Below are 12,377 nucleotides of genomic sequence, written 5' to 3' on the forward strand. Positions count from 1 at the left end.
CCAAAAAATAATAAAAATAATAATCTACACTATTAAGGATAGGTCTACACATAATCCAAGAGATGTCCCTCAATTGTGTAAACTGCAACACCATCATAGGAAACCATGCAAAAACAAACTCCATGGAATGATGTATGAAAAAACAATAAAAAGTGATTAGAGAAATAGGTACAAACTCCAAGTCCAAAGAACATTAGATTCCATGCACTCAACATAAGGATCAACAATGGGTCTATACCAATGCGGTTAGGGACTTTGTGGAGAGTGAGAAGGAATTGAAGGCGTTGAAAAAGATTGACACCTACTATGTCCTTGACTCCATGAAGAAGCCGTGGAGGTATGTTCTGAAAGCTATTATTGAGTACATTACATTGGACCCAAGGTTTGATAGAGCCTAAACCCACCACTTTATCATTTTGAATCATTTTCGAAAGAAAGCCAAAATTTCCTTCCCTTATTATCTATTAACCTCAATGAGCAAGGTGGTGGATAGCTTCAAAAAGAAGCCCATCACAAACTCGGCTCTACACGAGGGGCTACTGTTGCTTATCCACGAGCACTTCAAAGCTCAAACTATAAGCATCGCTACCCCTTAGACAGAGAATGTGGAGTTTGGAAGTTCTAGTTACTCCTCTGACTCGAATAAAATTTAGAGCCTCATCTTTGAGAAAGGTGGGATCTCTTCTTCAAGGAAAGCAGTGACTTACCATGCTAAAAAATCCCCCTCCCCCATAACCCCAAGTAGACAAAGCCCTAGGGATCTCGGGCAGAAGCCTGTTGAGAAGGTTGAGGAGAAAGATAGTGATGATGAGGAGGAACTGGAGTCTGAGGAGGTGGTTAAGGAGACGTAGGAGGAAATTAAGGAGGAAAGAGAAAGGAAGAAATGCAAGAGGGAGAGTTTGGAGGAAGTGCACTCTCAATTTGAGGAGGCATCAGTGCTGCCCCTTTCTCTTGTCCATCTCCATCTTGAGGAGCAGAAAGAAGAGAAAGCTGGGTATGCAGAAGGGGAAGTGCAGACCAATGACAGGAGGAAAACATGGATCAAATTCAATGTCAAGACTTCCAAGATGGGCATCTTTAGGGAGGCCATGAATCTCCAAATCCTCGTGGGTAATCAAGAAGAGCAGCGACTGGAAGAACTAATTGATCCGGTGATTGTGGCTATTTTGGACAAAGCTAGGGAGATAGGGATGAACCTATTAAATAATACTCACAATAGTATGATTGAAAATTTTAGATCAATCAAATGGCTTTTCCACGAGCTTGAGGAGGTTAAAGATCAGGTGAAACATATTGAGGCAACAAGGAAAGGGATGGATGCCAACAAGAGGACAGATTCAACTAACAGGCTCAGTCTGGCAGAAAAAAGGATACACAACTTGGAAAACTACAATCACAACCTTGTGAATCAGATGTTCTCCTTGTTAAGCTCCATTAAAAACAACATCATCTCTCTCGTGGGTTGGATCAAAGATAGAGAAATGCATGAAGATGAGGATGGAAAAGATAGGGATGAGGCTAGAATGGAGGATGACTCTACAAAGGACAACTCCATTTCTAATTAGGACCAGGGGAATCAAAGGGTGCAACAGATGGAAATGGAGGAGAATCAACTGGCCTTTGAGGCTACTCAGGTTATGCATGATCTAGAGCAAAAGAATGAGGAATAACTCACACCTATTCTTTTTTTATCGTTGTCTTTTGGATTTTTGTTCTAGCTTTAGGCTGTGGCTTTGCTCTCTTTTTTTTTCCTGGTCTTTTCTCAGAACTCTTTCCTTTGGCTGGGCTTAATGCTTATTATCAGCCTATGAACTTAAACTAGGCTTTCACGCTTATTATCAGCCCTTTTTTGTTTTAACTATTGGGTTTCAGGTTCCCTGTAAAACTTGTTTATCTAATCAAAAAAAATGGGTCTATTGACAATATAGTCATGTTTTTTATTAGTGACACACTTATTTAGATTGTAATTATCTATCAAGAATATTACATAGTTAATAGATTTAACCAAGCCTTTTAGTCTCTACCAAGTTCTACAGTTGCTACTGAATCTAAAGGATAGTATTTAGTTTTCACTGAGTAGTTTCTACCATAATGATGGTCAGGAGTATAAATTGAGCTTCATAAGGTTTACCACGTTCCTCAGTGCAAATCAAGTTATGCAGTCCTTATTGAGTTCACAATTGTAGTAATGTGAATCCAATGTTGACCGAGCCACTGAATGCTAGCCAAGTGATTTAGTTTATATCGAGCTCATAGTAATAGCATTAATCGAGTCATGCAGTATGAATCATGTGGTTCAATTTATATGTCAAGTTTCATAGTATTCACTAAGTCACCAGTTTAGACTGAGTTTGGACTACTTGGAAAGTGATCAGTATGGATTGAGCTTCTATGTCTACTAAATGCATGATGATGTTGAGCATTGACTATGGATGTTGAGTATCAGAACCTCACTGAGCTAGTCTTCAAAACCTAAGATCTTGCAGTTTGAAATCACTTTGTGTATTTTGTGTAAACTCATATTATAGCTAACTTTGTTGATTTGTAAATTGGATTGATATTATTGTAATGTATTGTATCACATCCAAAATATAATATGGAAGTAATATAACAAGCAAAGAAGAGAAGAAGTGTGAAATACAAGGATACAAATAGATAAAAAGAAGCAAAGATTTATCTATCACAGCAAGGTGATCATTACACTCAAAGAAATCTCATTTACCAAACAAAGTTACTAATCAAAGATCAGCCATTTTTTCATCCTAATAGGTGGATCAATTAAATCCTTTCACAAGGTAGACTTAATAGTCTTTTGTAAATCTCTTTACATAGTGCATGCTTTATTGTATTTTTGTAAATCTGTTTGCAAGGTGGACCTTGCAATCCTTATAGCTCCTAATAGGGAAGATCATTAAAAGTGATCATTGTAAGCCTTAATAAGCCAACTTTATACTGCAGTACTAAAGCTTGTGGGTATCATTCCTACCCCAGTTTTACTTTCTATTTGGAAGGTTTTTGGGTCACCAAAATTGTGTGTCAAAGTGGTTTGAATGCTTAATGTTTTTAGTTTCTCATGCATGCAATTAGATCAGAATACACATGAAGGATTAATTTCTAAATAAGGATTAAAAGTTCCTATTTACTAGTTCACCCCTCCCTCTTAGTAACTTAGCCTATCATGTATATTTCCAATAATTGGTATCAAAGCATTATGGTTCTCAGAGAAAAATTTAATAGCTTGAGCAAAGATCAGAGGCTATGGAGATATTTAGACTTGACAAGGCTATTGACAATGAGAAACTAGATTTGAAAATGGCTATTGCACAACTCAAGAAAGCAAAGGAGCAACTCTCTCGATCTCTAAAAAGAAGAAAAGATCTTGTAATTTAGATGAATGACCATCTCTACATTGAAGAAAGAATTGAAAACATCCATATAGCAAGCAATCTAGATGAAGAAAATGAAGCAATCAAAAAACTATTAGAAAAGAATGGTTCACTTCAAGAGGAAGTAAGAAAACTAAGATGAGAGCAAGAAATTTATTTAGTAAGACTATGTGAAGTCATGGAAGATAAAAACAAGATAAAAGAATAAATAGAGGGAAAGAATAATGAATTCAGCATTTATCCCTTTAGCAAGCAAACTTCATTAATCAACTCACCAATGCAAATGAAGAAATCATGAATCTAAAAGTAGAAAATGAAAGGTTGTTGAATGATTTAAACACTGAAAAGAAAACCAATGAGAGGATGATGAAATATCAAATAGACATGAATCAATTGAAAGAAAAAATTAGATATACAAAAGAACATGAATCTTCCAAGCAAGGAGATCAAAAGAATCAAAAACCTACTTGTAGCCACTATGGTAAGATTGGACATATATCAAACAAATGTTGGAGCAACAAGAAAGAAAAATTCAAAAGAAAATGCTACAACTACAATCAGCATGGTCGTAGAGCTAATGAATGCAAAGAGAAACCTAAATTTGAAGGAAAATGTCACAAATGCAAGAAACATGGGTAGAAATCCTTAGAATGCAAAAGTAAGATATTGAACCCAATAGAATAGATTGTAAAAGCTATGTTTGGTCGGGGCTATATCACTTGGTGTAGATGTCATTACTATGGAGAATTTTGAAACATTGGAATGAGTTGTGTAAAACATCACATGAGGAAAAAAGACCCCATCAAAATATGTTTTATCTATACAAAACTTGGTCATCTTGCTAAGAACTGTATGAATACTGGAAGAATTTAAGATGAAAAGAAGGAAAAAGTTGATAACATCAAAAAGTAGATGAGACAACAATGGATTCCAAAATCTTCTAAAAATGTCACTCAAGAATTGGGTGATTCAAGTATTTCCACTTGATCTCTGAAGGAGAATTGGAACTAGGATTCTAAAGAATAAATCTCACACTAGTTCTAGTTAGTAGAATGAAAGATCCATATAATCATTCAAGATGCAAAGGGATCACTGAGTATTCAAAGATGCCAGTCACTACTGAGTAAGGTCGAGTTACATTCCTTAGTGAGAGAGGCTGGATCATAAGACTCTACCAAGCAAGGTAAGGAGTAACTAATTTTGTATTGAAACTAAGTCATGAATGACTCTGCCGAGCATTCAATACAAGCAAAGTGGATGACAATCTATTATTTGAGTGAACTATCGTATCAGGCACTTATGGTGATCGAAAGGCAAAATTTGATAAAAGGATGAAATCAAAGTCATTTGTCACCACAAATTTTATAGAGCTATTTGTGCAAGGAAATTTCTAAGCATCTAAGCAATCTAAGTGAATCATTGTTGGATATTTTCATGTTTTCTCAAAAACCTACTAACAAAAATGGCATCCCAGTAGCAAATCAAAGAAAGGATTTGATATGCTAGTTTGAGGCATGGAATGGAAGGCACCAAACTTGAAGTTGTGTCCTACCATTGTGGAAGCCCTAGATCCAAGCAGAGATCAATCACAAATACCACCAAAGGTACTATTGATCAATAACATTCATTCATATTTTCATTGTGCAGTTCAAGATATTAGAACATTGGAAATGGATGAAACCCTTGAGAAGCTATGTATGAATGGCATGTTAAAACATGTGCATCAACACCGTGAAGCGAAAGGTTTAACTCACATTTCACATATGCCACAGGATTTCCAAATTAAATGGACAAGACTCATTCTTATTTCTGTGCATAATGGTTAGTTATGGCTAGAACAACCTATTTTGATAACCAAGAAGATGATCCATAAGATCACTAGTCTTCCTATGTTGGCAAAAGCTGAAATGACCAAAACCCTAAGTTGGGTCGAGCTTCAAAAGAAAACCCTTGCCGAGTGGGATGGAAGGGAAATGAAGATCAACTCTGTTAGAGATATGGAACTAAAGTTTGATATTCATGTAATTGCATATAAGATATAAAGCTTGAGTAGACTTAACAGTTATCATGTGAAGCAGTGGATCTCACATACAAAGTGGTCAAGAATAACATGTGAGAAAACTATGTGAGTATTATGGACAATTACTTTGACATTGTTGAGTTGATACTAAATCAATTCAACAAGAACATGGAGAGTATAAGAACCTCAATGAACAATCCTTGTAAGTTCGGTTCACTCTTGACTTGTTTATTTTTCTATGTGCAAAAATTCTTTCTATCTAAAGTTACAGTCGTATGGATGAAGGATGTACTTGTGCTTTATTAGATTAATGAATATATAGCTAAAATGGGAGAAAACTATGGGAGTATTACAGATAATTACTTTGATGCATTCAAAGATAAAATGGATAATAGATTCAAGATACTGAGGAAACTTGTTGATGATTAAAAAGATGATGTTTGTCTCATGGTCGATAGTGAAAAAGTATATATTTAGGCAGTAAGACCAAGAATTATATGGTTTAAAGCTCTAGGTTGTGAGGTTAACATTGATGAAACCAAAGACATTGTTAAAACACTGATTAATGAGCTTTTTAACCCTAAAGATGCATATTTTGGCACCTATAATGAAGAAAAGGCTAGGATAGAACTTGAGATAAAACTCCCTCAAGTGGTCAAAAAATGGAAGAAGAGAATTGAAAAATTGAAAACTAGCTCCACTCTTCTGTTGACTGAAGGCAAAGGAGAATACATTGAGGAATGTGAAGAGAAATTAGAGGAAGAAGAGCTAGTAAAGAAGAAAGGCAAGGTTATAATAACCAAGCCTACCAAGCTGTCTACTACTGTGTTCACAAGGAGAGAATCTAGGAATAAACTTGATAAAGGACGAGATGTTATATTAGAAGACCTCCACCCACCTTTCAAGAAAGGTTGAAGAAAATTGACTCAAGAGCCAGTATAACAAATTTTAAATTACTAAAGTATGAGACTAGAACTACAGATGAAAAAAACAAATAGAGGACATGATAATTTCTAAAATGGATTCCCCTGATCAACTTGTTCAATAGATTCTGAGTGCTCTAATGGAGAAGATCAAACCAAGATGGGACAATGCTATGAAAACTGCTAAAGACATATATGAGTAGACCCTGAGGCAACTCATGCTAAGTTTGAATGATAAGGAAGTAAAAGAAACATTAAATAAGAATGAAGAAAGCTTACCTTTAGATTTGACACTTGTCTTATATTAATAAATGACATTGAACATGTGGTAAGGAATGCCACCAACACTAGGAAAAATATTTTCAATCTTCGAAAGCAAAGTGATTTTGTGGTTCATATTAGTGATAAGGATAAGGATGATGATGAACATGAAAAAGATGAAGAAATTGGTAATGAGGAAGTTACACATTTTAACAATGTAGATGATGAGGAAGAGGAATAGGGACAAGAAGCTATTGAGGAAGATTTACCAGATGTTTAGAACATAGAGGAGATCAACCCCAAGAAAATTGTAGCAATGGTCATAGCCTCACTTCCTCATTCTCCAAGTGAAACATTTAAAACATCAAGCCCAGAGAGAGCTACTGCAAAATTGATTGTGTCAGACACTACAAGTACAAACACTCAATCAATTTTTGCACTTGTTCATCTTAGTACTTCACTGACAAAAGTGTCAAACACTTCATCTACCAAGTAGTCAGCACTTCCCTCGACATCAATTTTTGTTACACCAGGTAGTTCAATTGGTATTTCAACAATAAGTGCAATATCTATTTTTTCAGCTAGTCCTACTATCTCTACCATTCTTTCCATTCCTAGAATGCAAACAATAAGTACAAGGATAGCTAAGATCAAGTCTCGACTAAGTACAAAAATTTTGAGTAAAGGAAAAGAGAAAGATGAAATTGATCTTGATGAGAAGATTGTTATCCCAAATTGGGACATCTCTAATCTTAACTCTCATCAAATGCAAACATTTGGAGAAATTCTTCAGAAGAAAGATAAGTAGCAAAGGCTTAGAGAAGAAAGAATAAGGAATTTAAACTAATTTAAGATGCAAAGAATATTTTGGCTAAGGCACTAAATACAAATGTTGACACTTCTCAACCAATTTTGATTCAGTTAGTAGAGGTAGTCTGAAAATTCAACAAATATTTGAGTGGATAGGATAAATTGTTATAGAGATATAAGAAGAAGTTTGAGAATAAAGTTTTGGAACTTATTGCTCAAAAGACTACTATTCATTAAGTAGAGTTATCTACTATTCTAGGCTCATTGGAGACCTCTTATAATAATGCAACTTCATTATTTGATAAAATTTGTGATACATCAAGTCTCGCAAGGAAATAAGAGACAATTTGTCAAAGATTGATGAAGATTTGTAGGCAAGTGCACATGAACTACAACTTGACCCAAGTTATAGCTCTACCCACTATGCAAAGATTAGATTCCTAATTGATATGCAGTCAAATTGCTAAAAGAAGAAGCCAAAATAAGAGCTACATTGGTAGACATTTGGGGCATGATTCTTATGAACATGGATGCATTGTAGAAATCTATTTCACATGCCAAAATGCTCATCCATGATAACAACTTATCTATTATAGATCACATTATAGAACTTTCTACATAAGTTCAAGTTGCATTGCACACATGCAAGGTGTTGTAAGAAAATTGGGACAAGATAATGGCACTAATTTTGAAGGTACATTTAGATATCTTGTCAAATTTTAGCATTATTGTATATTATATATCATACATATTTGGCATTAATGTCAAAAAGGGGGAACAATGTATATTGTATAGAAGATGTATATTATCAAGGGAGTATACATAAAGGGAGAGAAAATGTATATATCAAATGTGAAAAGATGTAAATTATATCATATATATGTAAAGGGGAACATTATACGTATAGATACACAGAGATACATCTAATCTCAAAAATAGAGTACTCTACCAAGTTGGAGACACAAGGTGATGAATAAACTATGTTCTTAAAATTCAATTTTGACTAATAAGTGTTTTTGTCACTAATGCCAAAGGGGGAGATTTTTGACATTATAGTCTTTTTTTTTATTAGTGACACACACTTATTCAAATTACAAGTATCTACCAAACATATTGTACAGTTAATAGAGTAACCAAGCATTTTTGTCTCTACCAAGTGCTATACTTGCTACCAAATCCAGAGGATAGTATTCAATTTTCACTGAGTAGTTTCTTCCATAATGGTTATTAGCTATATAAATTAAGCTTCAGAAGGTTTACCAAGTTCCTTAGTGCAAACTGAGTTATGTAGTACTTATTGAGTTCATAATTGCAATAATGTGAATCTAGTGTTGATCAAGCCACTCAATGTTACCCAAAGTGATTTATTTTATATCGAGCTCATAGTAATAGCATTTACCAAGCCAAGAAATATGAATCAAGTGATTTAGTCTATATGCGAAGTTTCACAATATTCATTGACTCAGTAGTGCAGATCAAGTTTAGACTACTTAGAAAGTTATTAGTATGGACCAACCTTCTACATCTATCGAATCCATGATGATTTTGAGCATTGACTATAGATTTTGAGTATTAGAAACTCACTAAGATAGTCTTCAAAACCTATGTTCTTATAGTTTGGGATGACTTTGCATATTTTATGTAAAATTGTATTATGGCCAACTTTATAATTTGTAAAGAAGATTGGTATATATGTAATGTATTGTATCACATCCAAAATATAATATGGAAGTAATGTAACAAGCAAAGAAGAGTAGAAGTGTGAAATAGAAGGCTACAAATAGTATAAGGAGAAGCAAAGATTTATCTATCACAAAAAGGTGATCATTACACTAAAAAGAATCTCATTTAGCAAACAAAGTTGTAGATCAAAGATCAGCAATTGTTTCATCGTAATAGGTGGATCAGTTAAATCCTTTCACAAGGTAGACTTAACAATCTTTTGTAAATATCTTTACCGAGTGCATACTTTATTAAATGTTTGTAAATCCTTTTGCAAGGTGAACCTAGCAGTCCTTATAGCTCCTAATAGGGAAGATCATCAGAAGTGATCATTGTAAGCCTTAATAGGCCAACTTTATACTATAATACTAAAGATTTTAGGTATAATCCCCACCCCAATTTTACTTTCTATTTGAAAGGTTTCTGGGTCATCAAAATTGTTATTCAAAGTGTTTTGAATGTTTAATGTTTTCAATTTCTCATGCATGCAATTAGATCAGAATACACATGAAGGATTAATTGGTAAATAAGGATTAAAAGTTCCTAGTTACTGATTCACCCCTCCCCTCTTAGTAACTTAGCCTATCATATATATTTCCAACAAGGTCCACATTAAGATTCCAACCAAGCACAATTTGAAACTACAAACAACAATGACTACTCTACAAACAACCACCTGGTATAGAAATTAAAATAATATTTTTTTGGTTGATACATGATTTCTCATTGACCCAATATGCTCCCTTATCACCTTAGGAAGGTTTATACAAGTCTTGGGTGGGTCCTTGGTAAGTCCACTAGTGTAGGAGCCATTGGGTAGTTAGTGAGATCTATGTTGGCTAACGAAGCCTTATTTATAAGCAAACCATAAACCCCTTTTCTTAGTGGTGACATATATATAGGGGCATAACATTACCCATTTTACATACATTGTGATTAGTTTTTTGAAAACTTGCACCCCTTCTTTCATAGGTCGGCCCATTTTCAAACCCAAGTGGGGTTGGTATGTCATGGAAAATATTATTGGATTTGTTAATAACTTCTTAGTAGTGACCCAATGAATGTAAATAATATGAAATTGGTCTAACTATTATAAGAGTTAATTTTTATTATATGAAATTAATCTAATTATTATCTACTTGCTATTAATATTGAATCTTCTTATATTTGATCAACATATGTGTCATTGGAATTACTCAATGTCAACTTCTTATTATTCTCATGGTAAAGTGATGATGAAAGTTGTTCACCTTTTTCGTTTATGATCAATGAATCTTTAAAGATTTATTGAATCAATATTGTTTGATGCTTCCCTTATCTTATTCTAATTCAGTTATGTACAACATCTTATACTTATTCTTAAAGGTATTAAATATATATATATAATCATTTTACATTTACTATTATAATCATAATAATAGTGGGTTCCATTTTACGAGGGTCATCACACTCACACTTGCTAAAATAGATCAATTTAGTTAAATGAATATACCTACTTTCACTCTACCACCACATGATACAAAAATGGATCAACCAATGCAAATTGAGCAATTAACTCATATATATTACTCAAAATCTTTACAATATCATCCATTCAAAACATCACCTATTCAATTAATCTTTACAATCTTAAAAATTTCTTTTAAATGTTTATCCCCTCATTTGAAACCATTTAATTGGAAGGGACTCACCCATGGTTGATTAACTTAATTTCAAATATACCCCTAAGCCTTAGAAAATTCTAGAAATAGTAAGTCATTTTACAACATATCATCCACTCCCTTACATTTAGCATCCATACTATAGGAAAATTTGCAACATTCATATTTGTCACTTATGCATTATTCAACCTTCATTTAGAGTAAATTAGCATACTGGAATCAAATTTAGCTTGAATTTTCCATTCTATGACCATCAGTAAAGTGCATAGATATGAAAGTATTTAAGCATTATTTGTTAGGAAGTGATATGATGATTAATAAGATCAATTTGATTGTTTCATCATGTTATTTGCATCATTTCTTTTCAAATTATGAGTTTATGAGAATGGTTTATGAATATACATTTTAGTATATAGAGACATATTGATTCTAATTAAACCTAATGCATAATAATTTCCTAAGGGGTTCTAATGGGTTCTAAGTGGTCCTAGGACCCCTTGAGACCCCTTAAGGCTCATTAAGATACATTATGAAAAATTAAGACATGTTAGGATATATTACACCCCATTAGAACACCCCAAGACCCCTTAGGACCCTATAGAACACATTACCTATTACACGACACCCTTATGAGACACAAGTAGTCCTAAAATAACACAAGAGGTCATAATGAGTCTTATGTTGTCCTAGGACCCATTAGGATCCCTTAGAACACATTACAACCCTTATGATTCCTAATGAATTCAAATAGGACCTAAATACATAATAAGGGTCATAATGTAGGCAAATACAATGGTAAATTATGAGCCTCTTATCTTGGAGCTCTTGGGTTCGAATTCACTTGGGTTTAACACATAATAATAGTTAATAATATTCAAGGCTTCAACCTATTAACTATCAAGAAAAAAGGCTCCTAATCTATTTGCATATTAGTCTAATTTTATTCAATTTTTAGTTTTTTTTTTTTCTAAAGGTAAAAAAATGTTTCCCTCCTTAGAAATGAGGTGACATTTTATTTCTTGAAACATTGTCTCATTTCAAAATGGGGTGATGGTTTATTTTAAAAATGTCAACCCATTTTATAATGGAACCCCATTTCTTGGAAGTCTGATTTGTCAACATACACTTTAGGAACGATTATAAGAGGAACCTTGTTTTATATATTTTGAATTTTCCCTTTGAATTTTCTTTGGGCTTAGATTTAGAAATGCCTTGGTCAAGCAAACCTGAGCTTTGGATATAGTTACACTTGAATTTTGGAGGCCATTTCAACTTGAACAAATTTTACAATTTAGACATGAATCATGGGTGTATGCACTATGATGGTGTACAAACAAGTCAATGTCACCAAAAAAATACAAAAAATGCTAATAATCTTATTAGATTATTTAAAATTTTAAAAAGAAACTAGGCTTGGTTACCAAGCCAAGCCAAAATATATATAAAACAAAACTTGGCCGAGTTTTAGATTTTCAAATAACTTGATTGGGTTATGAAAATAAAAACATACATTCAAAACCTAATTGGGTTTTCAAGAAGTAAAAATGGGCTCTACTTAAGAGGCCATAACTTTCACATCTAAAATCTTATTGAC

The sequence above is a fragment of the Cupressus sempervirens genome, chromosome 1 (genome assembly GCF_028749045.1).
Source record: "Cupressus sempervirens isolate cs-2001-9-10 chromosome 1, ASM2874904v1, whole genome shotgun sequence".
Classification (NCBI taxonomy): Eukaryota; Viridiplantae; Streptophyta; class Pinopsida; order Cupressales; family Cupressaceae; genus Cupressus; species Cupressus sempervirens.